A 19,009-nucleotide genomic window follows, 5' to 3' on the forward strand; every position below is an offset into this window, starting at 1 on the left:
TAAGCAGGTCTGGCTAAAATCTTCAAAAGACAGCATGGAAAACTGGACACATAAAGAGTTTACATAATGTTCCCTGTTTTGGGTGGCCTCTGAATGAGATTTGAACACAGTTGACCAGACCTTGGCACCCATGCTTTTGGTCACTGTGCTCTGCTGCCTTCCTATGCTGTGTCATCTATATAAAGTACCCTACATCTATCTTTTGGGTGTCTAAAATGAACCCCAAACTACAACTTTTTTTGAAACCCACCTTTTACTCAAGTGGGACACCTGTGTAGACTGTAAATAAGGGATCATAGTGTGAACTGTAAATAAATTAATAATGATTTCCTACATTCATCTGTTGGTAAGATGTCACCTGAGAGTTCTGTTGTGAATGCCTTTCCCAGTTCTTGTCTCAAGCATGAAAAAAGAAAATTTGCTACCCAGTCCAAAAAATCTACTATCTGACAATCCCATTCAGTTGGGAACCTCAAAATCAGCATCTGGCCAAAGAAAAGGGAGTGTCCTCAAACATTCCCTAGAAAGTATTCCACAGACAGTACAGTAGAAATGCAATTATTTTATTGCATCAGTAATGTTGACTGTAGATACTAAGTATTCCATATTGAGAAAAACCTTTAAAAAGGTTAAGCCATGATTTCTTAATTCACATGTGAAATTTTGCTTTTAGTAATGAGTCAGTAGTGCCACAACCACATAATTAAAAATGTAGTTACAACTAAAGTTGGTTCACATTTACTGGTAGATTGTATTTTAAGTTAATGTTTGGTCAGTCTATTTCTGAACATTAGTAGGAAGAGTTATCTTCTGAAAAAGTGCTGTGAAATTATTAAAAATCTGATATATTTTTAAGAGAAGTTTTAGATTCACATAAAAACTGTGGAGAATACAAACAGTTCCCACATATTCCCCTGCCACCCTCCCAGTCTAGAGCCAGCAGTTTCCCCTGTTAATAACTCTCATCACTGTGGTATGAACAATTGAAGGGACAGTATTGATACAGTGTTTTGGAGGCTCGCTCTTCCTAATCCTCAGCTTTGTGCATTTTGACAAAGGCATATTGTCATGTACCTACCATGACAGAACATCAGTGGTTGAATTGTGTCCCTCCAAATTACATTGAGAAAACCTTGGTACCTGTGAGTGTGACCACTTTTGGAAATAAGATGTTTGCAAATGTGATTAAGATGAGGTCTACTGAATCAGGGTGAACTGCAATATAATACAACTTGTGCACTTACAAGAAGGGAAGAGACAGAGAGGAGAAGGCTGTGTTAAGATGGACCAACACTGGAGAAGCAGGCCAGGTGAAGATGAGGAAGAAATTAGAGTCATGCTGCCAGGAGCCAGGACACCTGGAGCCACCAGAAGCTGGAAGAGTCAAGGAATGGTTCCTAGCAAGGATCTTCAGAGAGAGACACAGAGTATGGTGCTGTGGACACATTAATGCTGGACTTTTTGTCCTTAGAATTGTGAAGGTTTAAGTTTGTGTTCTCAAACCACCCAGTCTGTGGCAATGTATTATAGAAGTGCTAAGAAACTAAACACATATAGTGCTGGGAAGTAAGGTGCTGCTGTAACAGATACATGTGGAAGGCTCACAGAGGCTTCTAGGCAAAATATAACTTCTGAGCAGTCATGGGTGAAATTAGCCCAGATATTTCCAGCCTACCTATAGCCATGACTCTGCATTGAAGCTTCAGACTCCAGAAAGCACAAATGGACCTCATCAATGTGCCTGTCTGGATTGCTAAAGATGTGATACAAAAACCTACTGAAATTGTTGTATTCCACAATTTGGGACAGTAGGGTTTTCATACAAAATAGCAGCAAAAATAATGCATTAATAAGAAATTTAAAATGTATGCAGGACTGTATATTGAAATCTGATTGACCTACCCTCCATTTTCTTTAGCCCTCTAGGTTCTGTGTCTCAAGTAACAACAGTTAAGTTTTTGCACATCCTTTTGGATTGAGTAATTGAGTATTCATATAAAATTGACACTGTACCACAGTTTTCTAAGGGCTTTACCTATATGTACTCATGGTCTTTTTTCCCTTTACTTTTAAGGAAATTTTAGATTACATGAAAGTTAAAGCAAAATTAGGTGGGATTCCCATATACCCCACCTCCACCCCCTCACATGTTACCCATTAAAAACATCTTTCATTAATGTGGGATATTTTTTATAAATCTTGAAGCACTCCTACTAACCATGGTCCATAGTTTCCAAGGTAAGGCCCACTGATGGGTTGCCAATTTCCTGGGGATATCTGCCCTGGCTAGAATGTCCAGATGTCTTTAGAGCCCTCAGGAACACTCCTGCCTGAGGTATTATTTACTGTGGCAGCCACAGAGATCCTCCTGTGACCTGCCTAAACTTTCCTCTGGAATGACTTCCTGACTCATATTGAAGTATCCTAGCCATAAACACTCATTTGTATTTAATATTCCCTCTCTTGGTCAAGGTCTTTTTACAAATGTATCTCCAGTTGGCAATTGGTAACAATCCCTCAGTGCCAAGGGGGCCCATCCTTGGGAGTAATGTCCCATGCTGGGGAGAAAGCAGACTTCTATGCTGAGTTTGGCTTAGAGAGAGGCCACATTTGAGCAACATACACATTTTCAGAAGGTAACTCTTAGGCAGTATATATCACTAGGCTAAGTTTCAATTTTACAAGAATGAAGTTCATAACTACCAGCATTAATATCAAGGGCCTGGCATATTGGTCTGTCCTATTTTAGCTAGGTTCTGATGATGTATTGCTATTCTTGCCACTGTATTAGAAAATGTAGCAGGGCTCCAAGAATGGGAATTGAAAGTTTTGTTGGTTATTGTATGGGTTCCATCTACTGAGATAACACCCCATGACCATATGGACACATTCATAATCCCTAGAGGCATGCCTGAGGTGCACCCTTTCCCATGCATCTGTCCCTCACTGTCACCCTGCACCAGTAGACCTCCCCTGCAATAGCTGTAACTTTTGTGTAGTTCAAAACCTCCCCATAAAGAAAGTCAAAAGTTTTTTGCATTGTGACTTTCATCACCTTAATATCTGTTATTTTTTATGTATACTTACAATTTCATCTGTATCTTCCCCCAACATCTTATTTTTTTTTCACTTTATCTTCAAAGAAGCTTTAGGTTACAGAAATGTCACATCAAAAATATAGGGAATGAGCAGATGTGGCTTAAATGTTTGAATGCCTGCTCTCCACATGGGAGGTCCCAGTATGATTCCCAGTGCCTCCTAAAAACAAAGACAAACAAAAAATGAAAAAAGCAAACACACACACACAAAAACAACTCAAAGGAACTGATGTGGCTCAGTGGTTGACTACTGGCTTCCCACTTACAAAGTCTGGGTTTCACTCCCTGGTCCTGGTACCTAAAAAAAGAGAGAAGAAAATAGAAGAATATATAGGTGATTCCCATTTACTGCACCCCTTCCCATTTCATATTTATTCCTATTAGCAATATCATACATGAGTAGGGTTCATCTGTTACAATTGAAAAAAAAAACGGAAGCATTGCTACAAACTATGGTCAATGGTTTATGTTATGGTTTACACTTTGCATCATACTTTTATACGTTTTCACACAATGTACAATCATCTGTATCCATCATTGCAAAATCACACAAAACAGTTCCAATGCCCTCAAAATGCCCTATGATCCATCTATTCTTCCCTCCTTCTTCCCTCAGAACCTATGTTAGCCACTAAGTTTCAATTTTCCAAGAATAAGGTTCATAGTCTTATGCATTAATAATAAGGCTTTGACATACTGGTCTGCTTATATTTGGCACTGCCCATGTACTCTAGAGATTCTTGCCCCTCTCTTTGAGTATATAGCAGGATTCCCAGGATGGAATTTTAATATTTTCTCATTGTTTGTTGGTCTCCATCCACTGATATAACACCTTATGACAAGATGAACACATTCATATTCCTTGAAGCATCCCCCAGGGGCATCCTTTTCTATATGCCCCCCTAGCACCGGTACACTGCACCAGTGACCTACCTGCTGCATTTGCCAAAAAAACATTCCCATCCTTGTAGTCCCAACACAAACCAACAAATCCCAAGTACACTTGTTCCTTCCTCCAAGACTTCCACAATTCCATACAGTCCAAATTAAATACCTCCACCATGCTCACCCTTCCATTTCAGTTCCATCAACCCACTCATATCCCTGCATCACCATCACCCCATCCACTGCCAAACCACCCCTTTCTGCCTTATCATAGGCTCTGCCCATATTGAGCTTGGTTCACCACACTCAACTCCCTTTCTGTCTCCTTTAATCTATCTTCCAGACTCTCTGTGAGACTCCTAAATAAACTTAGGTCATATCAGTGAGGTCAAGAAGTATTTGCCTTTAGTGACTGGCTTACTTCACTCAACATAAGGTCAAGATTCATCTATGTTGTCACATATATCAACATGCCATTCCTTCCTACAGCTGAGTAATATTCCATTGTATGTATAAACCATATTTGCTTATCCATTCATTTGTTGCTAGTCACAATTCTTTTGCATATATACCCAGTGGTGGGATTGCACAATCATATGGCAATTCTATAATAACCCTTTTGAGCACTGCCAAATCATCCTCCAAAATGGCTGCACCATTCCACATTCCCAGCAGCAGTTGAAGAGGGTTAGTCTTTAAGGAAATGGAGATTCCATTTTTAATAAGTAGGGTGGCTAATATTTTAGAAAGAAACAAAACTGGAAAATAACAAATAGAGATGTGTATATGAGTAAACTGGAGTCCCCATATATTGGTGATAGGAATCTAAAATAAAGCAGCCAATTCGGGAAATAGTTTGACATTCCCTCAAAAAGCTAAATCTAGAACTACTATATGACAGCTACCTATTAGGTTTATATATTAAAGAATTAAAAACAGAGGCTGAAAGAGGTACTCGAAACCAGTATTTATTGCAGCATTATTTGCAATACCCAAAAGCTGGAAACCACCTAAGTGTGCTCATATAGAGGAATGAGTTTTTTTAAAAAGTGGCATATCCATACAATGGAATATAATTGAGCCATAAAAAGTATTGAAGTTCTGATACATACTACTATATGCATGACCCTTAAAAACGTACTGAATAAGGCAGACACAAAAGTAAAACAGTTGGTGATTGCAATTATTTGAAAGCTAAGAAAAAGTAAATTCACAGAAACAGATAAGAGATTAGAGTTTATTACCAGGGACTAGCAGAAAGTAGAATGGGCTTAATAGCTAATAATTACAGAGTTTCTGTTTCAGGTAATGAGAAAGTTTTGGAATTGAATGTTTGGTGACAGTTACGAAACACTGTAAATATAATTGATTCAAGTAAATTGTACATGCTGTAAAAATGGGTAAACTGGCAAATTTTCTATTACATAGCTATCTCATTGAAATTTTTTAAAAAATCCTCTAGAATGGATGGGATATTAAAAGTCAACAAGGCTGTGAGGCTGAAGCAGTACTTCTTGAAATCAGTGTGATACTGACGATTTCCTTGGACTTCAGAATAGGTTGGATATATATCATCATACTGTATAGTTTAGTACCACTTATACATGAACTATTTCACATTGACTTAGATTGTCTTCAGCTACAAAGCCAAGGATTCTGATTATATTCCACTCTTTCCTTTGTCTCTCTTTCCTACATGAAGGGTTTCTGGGTAGCTCCACCATCCTTGTTTGCACATTGTAGCCTCTTGTCTGGGCAAAGCAAAGTAATGCAGGAGCTGCACCCCAGTGTACTGATCATTACTCTGTGTCCCCCTAGCTCCCATGGAAGACCTAGTAGAGGAGTCTTCTAGTGACAGGGTGGTTGAGGAGGTCCCATCTAATGTTGAGGTGAAGTCATCTGTTTTTGTCTAAGATAGAAATGTTCCTTTCTCAGATTTGTCCTTTTTTAAATTTGAGTACAGCACTTATTATATGATGGTATGAATTATAAATATTTTTAAAGATTAGGCTACAGCATAATTATATTTTTTCTTCTCCTCCCCCAGCCCCAGCCCCACCTCCATCCTACTGTTCTTACTGTCTGTGCCCATTCACTGTATGACCTTCTGCATTTTTGTCTTGTCTTCTCATCTTTCTCCTCTAGGATTCACTAGTACTCAGTCCTGGGGACGTCTGATGTGGAGAGAGGTACCCTTTCACATGTGCCACATCAGTTCCTGGTCTCTGCTGCCCTTCACTTTGACTTTCCCCTTTGTTTCTCTTTTGTTGCATCATCATCTTGCATCAGGTGTGACTCACCTAAGCAGGCACTGGCTCACCACAGAGGCACTCAGCTCACCATGTGAGCACTAGCTGACTGCATAGGTACTCACACAGGCACTTGGCTTAACACATGGGCACTTGGCTTACTGTGTGGGCACTGGATCCTTTTACGGGCACTGGCTCAGCACATGGGCATTCACATGGACAATCAGCTCAACACATGGGCACACAGCTCACCATGAGGGCACTTGGCTCACTACGTAGGCACTGGCTCACCATACAGGCTCACTTTCTCTTTTTTTACCAGGAGGCCCCAGTGATCAAACCCAGGTTCTCCTATATGGTAGGTGGAAGCCTTATCACTTGAACCACATCTGCTTCCCTGAACTACAGATATTAACTGTCTGATCCAGTGGGGGCGGATTCCAGGGGCCTGTGGGAAGAAGTGGGGGCAGGGAATGAGAAGAATGGAGACAAGACAGGATTCTGATCAAGCCTCATTTATTGGGGGTAGAACATGGGAATATATACTGAGGGAAGGGAATGTGTCCATGGGTGATAGGTTGGTCTTGTGGGTGGCAGGCATCCAAGGAGGGAATTGGCTGAAAATTTGTGCCAGGTCTGCAGAATTTCGCGCCTTGTGCATGCGTGCTGCTGTGGTTACCAGAGTTGTGGCGGGAAGGGGAGAACAAAGAAACAAGGAGGAAGAAGAAGAAGGGAATGGCAGGGCAGGGCTGAGGTAGTTGTGAAATCCACCCATGTTGTTGGAGGCTGTAAATAGATTTCACAGTGGGTGGCTCCCCACAGGTCCCCCTTCTCTGTTTAATATGTTAGGAACTGAAGTGAAGAACAGCTGGTGATGGCTCATTTTAGGGCAGGGCTTATGCTCATTGGTGACATGTGGCTGCAAGGTGCTCCCGTACTGAGGGGGCTGTGCCTGTCTTAGGTTGGGGCTGCACCTGTTAAGTGATCAGTCTTACCTGTCATTGGGAATCATGGCAGCAAAAGGCCACATCTGTCTTAGGTTGACTGATGGGTCAGCCCAGTTGCCCGTCGTTGGCTAACCAGACCAGCGCCTCAGCGATAAATGACTTGCAAATATAACAAGCTATAACAGGGAGCTCTACACCATGCATGACATGCATAATGTACTGAGATTAGTGGGTGAGGCCACACCCACCCTGGTCTTGTTTGGCTAGGGCACCTGCTGCTCATTTGAACCACTAAACTCCTCACTGAAGCTGTTTTCCTTACTGAAGCTGTTCAGTGATATTAATTAAACAAAGAAGGGTTAACTGCAATAGGGGCAGTTGTGACCATGGGCAGGGAGGACAGGCAAGGAAACACCATTAGGGTACAGGTTGGTGATGAGGCAACATAAAAGATTTGCATTTTCAAAGGTTGGTTGTTTGTTCTTCGGTCTGGATAGGCTGGTATTGATGAACAGCATCAAGATACATCACATGGGCAGAAATTTGCTTCATCCTTTCTTGGAAAAAATTTAAGGAGGCAAGGTGCAAATGCACAGATTAAAAGGAGAGTGATTAGGGGGCTGAGGAGGGGACCTAGCCACATTACGAAGGGGGAGGTGAGCCAGGCAGATAAGGAGAGGTTGATTGGGAGGGCAGTATTCCTTCCCGCAATTCTCACTATTTCTTAGCATTTTCCTCAACAATACCAGATTCATTTATATAGTAGCAGCATTCCTCCTGGAGGAAAAGGCAGGTTCCCCCCTTTTTCAGCTGTAAGTTAAGGGCCCTGCAGTTTTGAAGGACTACTTGGGCGAGGGATGTTAGTTGCCACTGCAGAGAGTCAAGAGACTGTGCACTGGATTCTAGGCTAATTTGTCATTCTTATTTAAAGTATTGCAAGCTGATGAGGCCATGACCAAGAGCACCACCTGCTGTGGCAGCTGCAGTGACTGAACCTGTGAGGCTAATTTTTTACCAATATAGGGAGGAAGGCAGCTCTCTTTGACACAGATGCAGATAGTAAAATTTTTAGTTTGCCTTCTCCATAGTATGTTAGTTGCGGGGTACTGGCTATTAGGATGCAAGGCCTCATTTTTACAGAATAGAGCATTTTTGGGTTATAGTTAATTTTCCGACAATCATGAGTAGGATTCTTGGTTATGATTAAATTGTAAGAGGGAAACAAAGTCACAATAAACTGAATATTACTATTTTTGAAGATAATTATGGTCTGATTTTTAACCTACATACAGGAAGGATGATTACTAAGGCATAAGGGTTGATAATCAAATGGTAATATGAGATTATCAATTCTTCGTCTTTCTTTATAGGGTTTAATTGGCAATTGATTATCAATTGGTTTAGGGAATATATGGGTTTTATTCAGATATCTATGAAAGAATGGATTTTTCCAGGTTAACACTCTAAGTAATGGGGCTTTAGGTATAAAGGCCTAATAAGTGTAATTACTGGCAGCTTCCTTATTACTTACGATCACCATCATCAGAAGTTGTAGAAGACTCCATCTCTTCATTCTGGGGTTTAATCCTTTTCAGAGATAACTAAATTTGTTCTCCATTTTCTGAAATGATAAGAGCATAGCCTCACCCCCTTACTTTAATCCTGCCTTTTTTCCATTCATTGCTTTGCGGTCACACCTCCGGCTGAAGTGTGGTTTGCTGGCCTGGCAGGGGAGCGGCCATGGTAGGCCTAATTCTGCTGCCCCCATAATAGGGTGGTTGGTCGGGCCCACTGCCACCCCTGAAGGAAGCTCGGCATGGGCGCAGAGTGCCCTCAGGTCTCCCCTTCTCGGCAGCCATGCTTCCGCGGCCGCCCCTCCTCCCAGATGGCGCCACCTGATGCCTTGTGGGGCGGCACCCTTCTTCTTCCTTCTCCCTGCGCAGGCGCAGGGCAGAAAATTCCAGTCTGCCCTTTTCCCCTCCCCCGACAACAGCAACAGCCAGGTGTGGGCGGAAAAATCCAGCCCGCCCTTTTCCCCTCCCCCGACAGCAGCAACAGCCAGGCGTGGGTGGAAAAATCCAGCCTGCCCTTTTCCCTTCCCCCGACAGCAGCAATAGCCAGGCGTGGGCGGGAAACTCAAGTCTGCCCTCCACCCCAGCAACAGCAGCCACCAATCCCTAAACCCTGCCCCTTCCCCCAGCAACAGTGACAGCCAATCCCTGACCACCACCCCTCCCCCGTCCAGTACCGCCCACTGACCTTTCACCGGCAACCAATCAGAACAGGGCGTGGCTTCGACCAATCGGCCTTCTCCAGCCCCTATAAAACTGTTGCCTCTCCCTCAATAAAGTGGACTTGCGTGTTTACCTTGTCTCCGCGGTAGTTCTTCTGCCGTGCGCCCTCCAGTCCTGAGAGCCCCCGACAAGGGCCTGGCCTCCCTTGTCCCCAGTTCGTCGCCTGCTTCTCCGGGCGACCCCTTCGTCGCCGGCTTCGCCGGGCGACCCCTTCGTCGCCGGCTTCGCCGGGCGACCCCGTCAGCCGAACCGCGCAACCCCTGTGAGACCGATCCCTCGTCTGCTGCCGGACCGACCCCTCGTCCCAAGCGGGACCGACCCCTCGTCCAGAGCTGGACCGACCCCTCGTCCGCAGCCAGACCCCACCTCTACCGACCGAGCAAGCCGCCGCATTTGGCGCCCAACGTGGGGCAAGGCAACTCCACCACAGCCTCACTCCATAACCTGGCGCCCCCCCCTCCTCTCTTCTCACCGTGGGACTTCTCTCGTGCAACATTGCTGCTACCTGAGCCTTGGCTACCTCATATGATCCACGGCGGTCTGGGAGAATCGCTGGATGGCTTTCTCCTTCCATGTCGGGGGCTTATACCGACCCGCTATGATTAAGAGGAGCCTTGGATTTCTCGGGAGCGTGCGCTTGCACGTCTGAAGTAATCCTACCACAGCCCTACCCCCTCCTCTCTTCTCACCTTGGGACTTCTCTCGTGCAACATTGCTGCTACCTGAGCCTTGGCTACCTCATACGATCCACGGCGGTCTGGGAGAATCGCTGGATGGCTTTCTCCTTCCATGTCGGGGGCTTATACCAACCCGCTATGATTAAGAGGAACCTTGGATTTCTCGGGAGCATGCGCTTGCACGTCTGAAGTAACCCTACCATAGCCCTATGCTCTCCTCTCTTCTCACCCCTATCTTTTCGCTCTGCATTGCTGCTCCTGAACCTTGGTGACCTCATATGATCCACGGCGGTCTGGGAGAATCGCTGGATGGCTTTCTCCTTCCATGTCGGGGGCTTATACCGACCCGCTATGATTAAGAGGCGCCAATAAAACTCTCAGGAGCGTGTGCCTGAGCACCTCCACCCCTGCCTTCACCTCTGCCTCCTCCCCTCCGTGCTTGCTCCACTGCTCATCGTCCCGCCCTCCCCTCGTCGGGGCCTTCTCTTGGCCCGCGACCACCGTTGGAGCCCCACCGGCTCCGACCCCTTGTCTCACCACGCACCTTGGCTCCCATCGCCGCGCTCTCAAGGTAAGGGCCCCTTTTCTTATCGGCTCCAAAAGGCCATTAGCAATGGGTAACATCCTATCTGCTAAGCAAGCCCCGCAAGTTCGGGCTCTCGCCGGTCTCCTAGACACTCACTGGTGTAAGATCTCTTTGAAACAGCTCCAAGTATATTGGGACCTTCTTCTCCCCTTTAATCCGTGGCTTACCACGTGTCAGCTTTGGGACCCGGACACCTATGCTCGCCTTATAGATAGGGTCACTTTTGCTGTGGAGCAGGAAGGTAAAAGATTCCCTCCTGGCTTATTACAGGCAACATAAAGTCCAGAAAAAAATCTTGAAGGGTATAATCTATGATATGCTATATAAAAAAAGGATTTAAAAGCAGCTATACCAAGAAAGTAAGAATTATGAGTCAACTGTAAATAAATTATATATTTCTGTTAATGTGTTGTAATTGTTCTGTGTTTGTCTGTCTGTTTGTTCAATGTCAACATATATTGTGATACCTCCGGATAGTAAATATAAATTACTAGAAATCTTTAAAAGAGCTCTATTCAAATGGCCAAAAAATAAATAAGCGCTTATATTAATACTTAAGTTTATTATATTAATACATAAGTTTAAATGTTAATAAGATATCTACAATTTTAAAAAAAAATTGTAAGTCTTAATTAACAAAATTAACTGTACGTCTTCATAAAAAGTTGTTCTTGCCTAGATTAAAATGAATAACTTATTTTTCTTCACAGGATAATATAAAGAATGTAAAACTTATATGAATATTAAAAAGGTTAAAAGTTTGTAAAAATGCTAACGGAAATGTAATAAGTTTTGCAAAAAGACGTATTTTGTCCTAAAGTAAGATGGCTAATTTTTCATAAACTCTTTGAAATTTAATTTGCATGCGGCAAGTGTAAAAGGTATTGTGATAACTTTACGTAAGGGAATGTGCTCTGTAGAGATAAAATTTATCTTCAATAGTTTACATTAAGGTATTAAATGGCTAATTCCAAAAGGTCATTCTTAAATATATATATATAAAACTGAATTGATGATAATAATAAAAGGTAATTTTATAACAGGAAAGATTAACAGCAACCAAGCTCCCCTGCCAACTTGCTTTTAGGAAATGGTTTCTAATATTGCATGCTACTAAGTATTTAAAGAAAAGTTATTCTTAAGGAAACAGAGGATGATTTTGTCTTTGCAGCCATTGTCTATTTAGCAACACCCCTCGCTATCGGCCTAGCCACTGTTGCGCCGGATGATTGGAACCTTAAACAAAGACTCCTCCTCACTGTCATCTTCCTATCTATCGTTACTGTATTTACTGCCCTCATTCTCCTTCATTTATAAAGCATTCTCCTACAAACCACAAAGCTTCTGTCTTAAACATACCATTCTCAACCCTATCCTCTAAATGATCTTCTCACTTCCCCCACAGCCTTTAATACTCTATTTCTTTCTCATAACCTTTGCATTCTTGATAATATTTTCCGCCATCTGTCTAGCCGCTACCACCCCAGAAGATTGTAACCACGGCCCCCCATGCCGCCATCGCTCTCAAGCAGCTCCAGCCCTGCTAAACGGCCCGCAACCCGCTTTCCCCGGCCCGCAGCTTGCGGAGCTTCCTCCTGTCTCGACCTCACTCCTCTTCTCAGCCATCCAAAGCGTCCTTTCTCATCCCCCGCCCCCCTCCTTTTTTCGCTTGAACCCCTACTGCGTTGCAGATTGGGCCGCCCCATGTCGGCCCGCCCCGTTAACATCGGCCTCTCTCGGCCTGTGGAGACCTTGGCCTTCTTGTCCTCGCCTACGTCTCCACCACTCCCGACGCTGCTGCCACCACCGTCGCTGGTGCCCTGACACAACTTGTCCTCACCACTGTGATCCTCCAGACCATCACACAGTCTGCCTCTGCCACTCTTCGCCACCAAGAAGAGATCAACCACCTGTAATGCGCTATCATCCTGGACTTTTAACAACAGATAGATCTTATAGCCACCGAGATCAACAAGAATTGGACATTGGCCCTTGCTTGCAACAGCAAGATACCACCCCCTAAATTGTACATTTATATCCCCGTCATACTCACCTCCCTCTTCAGCCCCGCTTCCCTCATTGCTTACTGCCTCTTGGGCCTCAGCTACTTGTTGCTGCTGCCATCCTGGTCCTTATTTGAAAAGAAGGGGGAAATGCGGTCACCCCTCTGGCTGAAGTGTGGTTTGCTGGCCTGGCAGGGGAGCGGCCGCGGTAGGCCTAATTCCGCTGCCCCCATAATAGGGTGGTTGGTCGGGCCCACCGCCACCCCTGAAGAAAGCTCGGCATGGGCGCAGAGTGCCCTCGGGTCTCCCCTTCTCGGCAGCCATGCTTCCGCGGCCGCCCCTCCTCCCAGATGGCGCCACCCGATGCCTTGTGGGGCGGCACCCTTCTTCTTCCTTCTCCCTGCACAGGCGCAGGGCAGAAAATTCCAGTCTGCCCTTTTCCCCTCCCCCGACAGCAGCAACAGCCAGGTGTGGGCGGAAAAATCCAGCCCGCCCTTTTCCCCTCCCCCGACAGCAGCAACAGCCAGGCGTGGGTGGAAAAATCCAGCCCGCCCTTTTCCCTTCCCCCGACAGCAGCAATAGCCAGGTGTGGGCGGGAAACTCAAGTCTGCCCTCCACCCCAGCAATAGCAGCCACCAATCCCTAAACCCTGCCCCTTCCCCCAGCAACAGCGACAGCCAATCCCTGACCACCACCCCTCCCCCGTCCAGTACCGCCCACTGACCTTTCGCCGGCAACCAATCAGAACAGGGCGTGGCTTCGACCAATCAGCCTTCTCCAGCCCCTATAAAACTGTTGCCTCTCCCTCAATAAAGTGGACTTGCGTGTTTACCTTGTCTCCACGGTAGTTCTTCTGCCGTGCGCCCTCCAGTCCTGACAGCCCCCGACAAGGGCCTGGCCTCCCTTGTCCCCAGTTCATCGCCTGCTTCTCCGGGCGACCCCTTCGTCGCCGGCTTCGCCGGGCGACCCCTTCGTCGCCGGCTTCGCCGGGCGACCCCGTCAGCCGAACCGCGCAACCCCTGTGAGACCGATTCCCTCATCTGCTGCCGGACCGACCCCTCGTCCCAAGCGGGACCGACCCCTCGTCCAGAGCTGGACCGACCCCTCGTCCGCAGCCAGACCCCACCTCTACCGACCAAGCAAGCCGCCGCATTGCTTAAAATATCTTTCTAGAATATTGGTTGATCTTCATTTCCTGTGTCTACTGTAGATGTTTGACATTTTCCAGAGTGACATTCCACAGGTGTTAATGAATTATAAACATTAAGAAAATGTAAAGTAAATAAAGCTTTTGCTAATTAATCTTTTGGTGTCATAATAACATTATTTCCCCCTTTTTGTTTTAAAAGCATAGTTTTTAGGGTATGATGGTTGCATTCAACTATGGCTTGACCTGTAGGATTATAAGGAATATTAGCAACATATTGAATACCATATTTTAAAAGGAAAGATTCAAAGGATTTACTAATGTAAGGTGTATTATTAATTTTTAGAGGGCATCCCATTACAGCAAAAGCACACTATAGATGTGAACGAACATGATGCAACTGTTCCTTACTTTGAGCAGCAGTGTACATACAATGAGAATAAGTGTCAATATAAACATGAACATATTGTAGTTTACTAAAGGATGGTATGTGAGTAACACCCATCTGCCATAATTGATTAGGAGTCAGGCCTCTGGGATTAGTTCCAGCTTGAAAAGGCACCACTGTTAGTGGTCCACAAGTAGGACAAGAATGAATAATTTTTGTGCCTGTAGTTTTGTTAACTTTTGATATTTATTTCACACACCTTTAGCATTAATGTGAGTTAGAGCATGAGCACCTTGTAAACACCCTACTAATAAATCAGCTCGAGCATTATTTGCTTTCATAGGACTAGGCAAAGAGGTATGAGAGCGTATGTGAGTAATGTAAATAGGATGCTGTTTTAACCTGATGAGATGTTGCAAGTCAGTGAAAAGTTGAGATAACTTATTAGTAGCAAAGATATGAGCTGTTCCAGTATGCTAAACAGTAAGGCATACATATTCAGAATTAGAGACAACATTCAAAGGTTCCTTAAATATTGTTAACACCTTAATGATGGCAGCAAGTTCAGTATGCTGAGCAGACATGAATGGAGTCTGCCAAGCCTGTTCTTTTCAAGAAGTAACGTATGCTGCTTTTTTATTACTATTACAATCAGTAAATACTGTACAAGATGGTTAGGCCATGCACATAGTCCTGAAAAGCACTGCAAAAGTTCATTGTTAGGTTTTTTATAGATAGAGGAATGCAGCTGGCTTGATTTGTGTAAGAAGACACTAAAGAAAGTCTTAGGGAAACGGACTTTGGCCCAGTGGTTAGGGCGTCCGTCTACCATATGGGAGGTCCACGGTTCAAACCCCGGGCCTCCTTGACTCATGTGGAGCTGGCCATGCGCAGCGCTGATGCGCACAAGGAGTGCCGTGCCACGCAAGGGTGTCCCCTGCGTGGGGGAGCCCCACGCGCAAGGAGTGCGCTCGTGAGGAGAGCTGCCCAGCATGAAAAGAAAGAGCAGCCTGCCCAGGAATGGTGCTGCCCACACTTCCCGTGCCGCTGACGACAACAGAAGCGGACAAAGAAACAAGACGCAGCAAACAGACACCAAGAACATACAACCAGGGAGGGGGGGGGGAATTAAATAAATAAATAAATCTTTAAAAAAAAAAAAAGAAAGTCTTAGCAAGTTTTAAAACAAAGTGATAGCTGTGTTGGACTTTAACTTTTTGCAACAAACTAACAGTGTTTGGGATTGCTGCATACTAGTGTTGTTACTTTAATCTATGATAAGAGGTTGTTTCTGTGACACATACTCTTTTATTATAATTAAAACCATGAATAACCACACTGTACTTCTCTTTAATATTATGCTGAAATATTGATAACTTTATACACTTTTAAGCATTTATAGAAACCTTTTGCTCATATGACTTTAATTAATAGAGGGTTTAAGGGAAGAAAAAACTTGTTAATTTTATAACACTGTAAAACACCTTTTATTTACTTATAACATATTAAAAGAACTTAATTATTACTTTAATTTTTCTTTCAAGGTAAAAGAACAAATCTCTTATAATTTGGAATAAAAGGCTACTGTTCAGGATTAGGTTTTGAGAAAGCAGTTTTGAACATTATGTTCCTTTAAAAGAGATAAAACTTTCCTTTCTTGGAACACTGAGGAAATGATAAGCAGAAGAAGCACAAGAAGCTATTTTGATAAGACAGACTTTCTTTGTATACTGATTATTGAGGATAAGAACTTTTACCAAAACAGATTAATGATGAGAGGCCTTGAGAAAGAATAAAAATTTTCAACTTTGCATCAGCATACTACTTGATACTAAAGCCTTTAAAATTTTATAGATAGACCCATCAAATCTTATTCAACTTTAACTATAAAATTTCCTTTTTCACGAACCTTCTGCACTTTTAGTGGTCACTCAGCTTTTGCTCCATATTTTACCCTTTCTTAATAACCAATCATTTTATCTTAGGACAAAATTATCCCGTTTCCTTAATAGTAAAAATACATTCCATATAGCCTACATACAAAGTTATCAAGCAAACTTTTTATAACATAATACCGTGAACACTAAATGAGCTTGTTAACATAATGAACTTTACTTTAAATACTTAGTAGCATGCAATATCAGAAACAGTTTCCTAAAAGCAAGTTGTCAAGGGAGGCTGGCTGCAGCCAAGCTTCCCTGTTAGAAAATTACTTTTTATTATTATTATTATTAATTCAGGTTTGTTTAATAATGACCTTTTGGAAATAGCCACTTAAACACTTTAATTTAAATAATGCTTTATAAGACCTTTTATAATTATTTATAACCATATAGACTATAATTATATCATTTTTAGACAAATTTTATCTTTACAGAACACATTCCCTTACTTAAAGTTATCACAATACCTTCTACAACTTGCCACATGCAAATTAAGTTTCAAGAGTTTATGAAAAATTAGCCATCCTACTTTAGGACAAAACACACCCCCTTGCAAAACCCATTAAATTTCAGCTAGCATTGCCACAAACACCCAACTCTTTAACATTCATTCAAGTTTCGCATCCCCCACACCACCCTGCAAAGAAAAACAAGCCATTCATTTCAATCTAGGCAAAAACCATCCCCTATGAAAAGGCAAAGTAATTTTGTTAATCAAGACTTACAATTTTTATCATTGTAGATATCTTATTAACATTTAAACTTATGTATTAATATAATTAACTTAACTATTAATATAAGTGCTTATTTAATTTTTGGCCATTTGAATAGAGCTCTTTTAAAAATTTCTACTAATTTATATTTACCATCCGGAGGTATCACAATATACACTGACATTGAATGAACAGACAAACACAAAACAATTACAACACATTAACAGAAACATACAATTTATTTACAATTGACTCATAATTCTTACTTTCTTGGTATAGCTGCTTTTAAATCCTCTGTTATATATCACATTTTAGATTGTACCTTTTAAGATTTCTTCTGGAATTCATGTCGCCTGTAATATGCAAGCTTGTGCTTGGAAACATTATTAGTTATCAGCAATCAGTTAAAATAACTTGAGCAGCATAAATATAGTTAAGTTTTTATTTTGCAGTTTAGACAGACCATTAACACACATTTTTGGATTATTACTGTAAGACTATACTGAGACTTGAAGTTCTGGAGAAAACTATTGATTTAAAACTGAAAATTCCTTTTAGACCTTGATACAAACTTCATACTAATTTTATTATCTTGGTTAAGTAAGCCCAATCAGAATTAGCATGGAAACAAAACAAAACACAAATTTTGCCACATTTTTCTCTCTTTCCAGTGGCTTAAGTATATTAGCCCTCACTAGCCCAGAGCTACATTGTCATGTAGACAGCAGGGAGTTTGAAGAGTTGTGAAAGGGATTGGCATTCGCTGGAGCAAAGTTGATTGCCTCATAAGCTTGTTTGGGTTTCGGGGCCTGTAGCTGGCCTCATGTTCCATTTCCCTGATGGGGAGGGAGAGGTTGACCCTGCATGTTGATTTGGGACCAACAGCCACTAGCCCAGTGCTGGCTGCAGCAGCAATGAGGACAGACTTTAGGGGCACTACTAGGCTTTTTGTTAATACCGGGGGTGGGACAGTCTTGGGTGAAATGGCCAGGATCACCGCACTTAAAACAAGTTCTTATTTGCTGCGGCTGTAAAACCTCTTTTAAAGCAGTGGCCGTAGCAAGGCCTTGTTGGTAGGTGGGGCCAATTTCAGAACAAAGCCTGATGTAACCAGACAAGTCCTCCTTCTTTCTATAAGGTCTAACTGTGGCCTGACAAGCTGCATTCACATTTTCAAAGGCAATTTGCTTTACATAGTCTGTTTCTGTATTGATATCACCAGTCTTTCTGCAGCCATGCACAATCTGCCTACAAAATCTGAAAAGGGTTTCTCTGGCCCCTGCTTAATATTAGTGAGGGAGGAGGCAGGGCGTTCTTTTGTGAGCAACCTTTTGCAGGCCCTAAGGGCTGCAGTTTGAATTTGGGTGAATAGGCCAGGGTTATAATTCATATGCTGTACAGTGCCTTCATAATCTCCTGAGCCTGTTACAGAGCAGTGGGCCCATAGGTGGAGGCGGCAGTTTTAAGCTCTTTTAAAGATTTAAAGGGGAAAGTGGAATGCACACGAACTATCTTCACCTCACCATCTGCCTCATTATCTGCCTCATTGTTTTGCCCCTCGATTTGCCTTTTGGTGATCCGGATATGCAAAAAAAAGGGGGGGATTTTTCACTGCAGGGGATGCATGCCTGGGTGACCTTTCTAAGCAGGCACAGGTGGGTGGGAAGTTGATAAAAGGATTGTGGTTAACTGCCTTTCTGCATTTATGGTGTTGTAATCCTTTTAGCTGCTGTAGCTCCTTTATGAGTTGTAAATGCCCCCTTCCTGTGGAAACCAGGGATAAACTTCTTTTAGGAACGCAAAGAATTTAGAGAGTTTTTTAACATTAACCTTTACTCCTCTTGTCCTAAGTGGGGCCTGCAGGCCAGACAGGAAAAGGGAACAATTATTAGAGGATGCCTGCCCCATCCTCGCCGATCACTTACCGAGCCTTCAGAAGATAGGCAGTCTTCTGAAGGTCTCTTCCGCCCAAGCTGATAGCTCAGGCCTTCTGCCCAAGCTGATGGCTTAGGTCTTCCACCCAAGCTGATTGCTCAGGTCTTCTGCCCAAGCCGATGGCTTAGGTCTTCTGTCCAAGCT

General features: G+C 43.2%; 1 long non-coding RNA gene across 2 annotated transcripts; it reads right to left on the reverse strand.

Annotated features, from left to right (window-relative positions):
• Window positions 1-3,105: 3,105 nt before the first annotated feature.
• On the reverse strand, window positions 3,106-19,009 carry LOC131277631 (uncharacterized). Of its 2 annotated transcripts, XR_009184769.2 has the most exons (4): window positions 18,856-19,009; window positions 8,711-8,800; window positions 3,365-3,396; window positions 3,106-3,258 (listed from the first exon to the last, which is right to left on the reverse strand). It is a non-coding gene; the product is annotated as an uncharacterized lncRNA (long non-coding RNA). The 2 variants fall into 2 exon arrangements; XR_011648206.1 differs by lacking the exons at window positions 3,106-3,258; window positions 3,365-3,396 and adding an exon at window positions 7,643-7,732.

The sequence above is a fragment of the Dasypus novemcinctus genome, unplaced genomic scaffold (genome assembly GCF_030445035.2).
Source record: "Dasypus novemcinctus isolate mDasNov1 unplaced genomic scaffold, mDasNov1.1.hap2 scaffold_204, whole genome shotgun sequence".
NCBI lineage: Eukaryota > Metazoa > Chordata > Mammalia > Cingulata > Dasypodidae > Dasypus > Dasypus novemcinctus.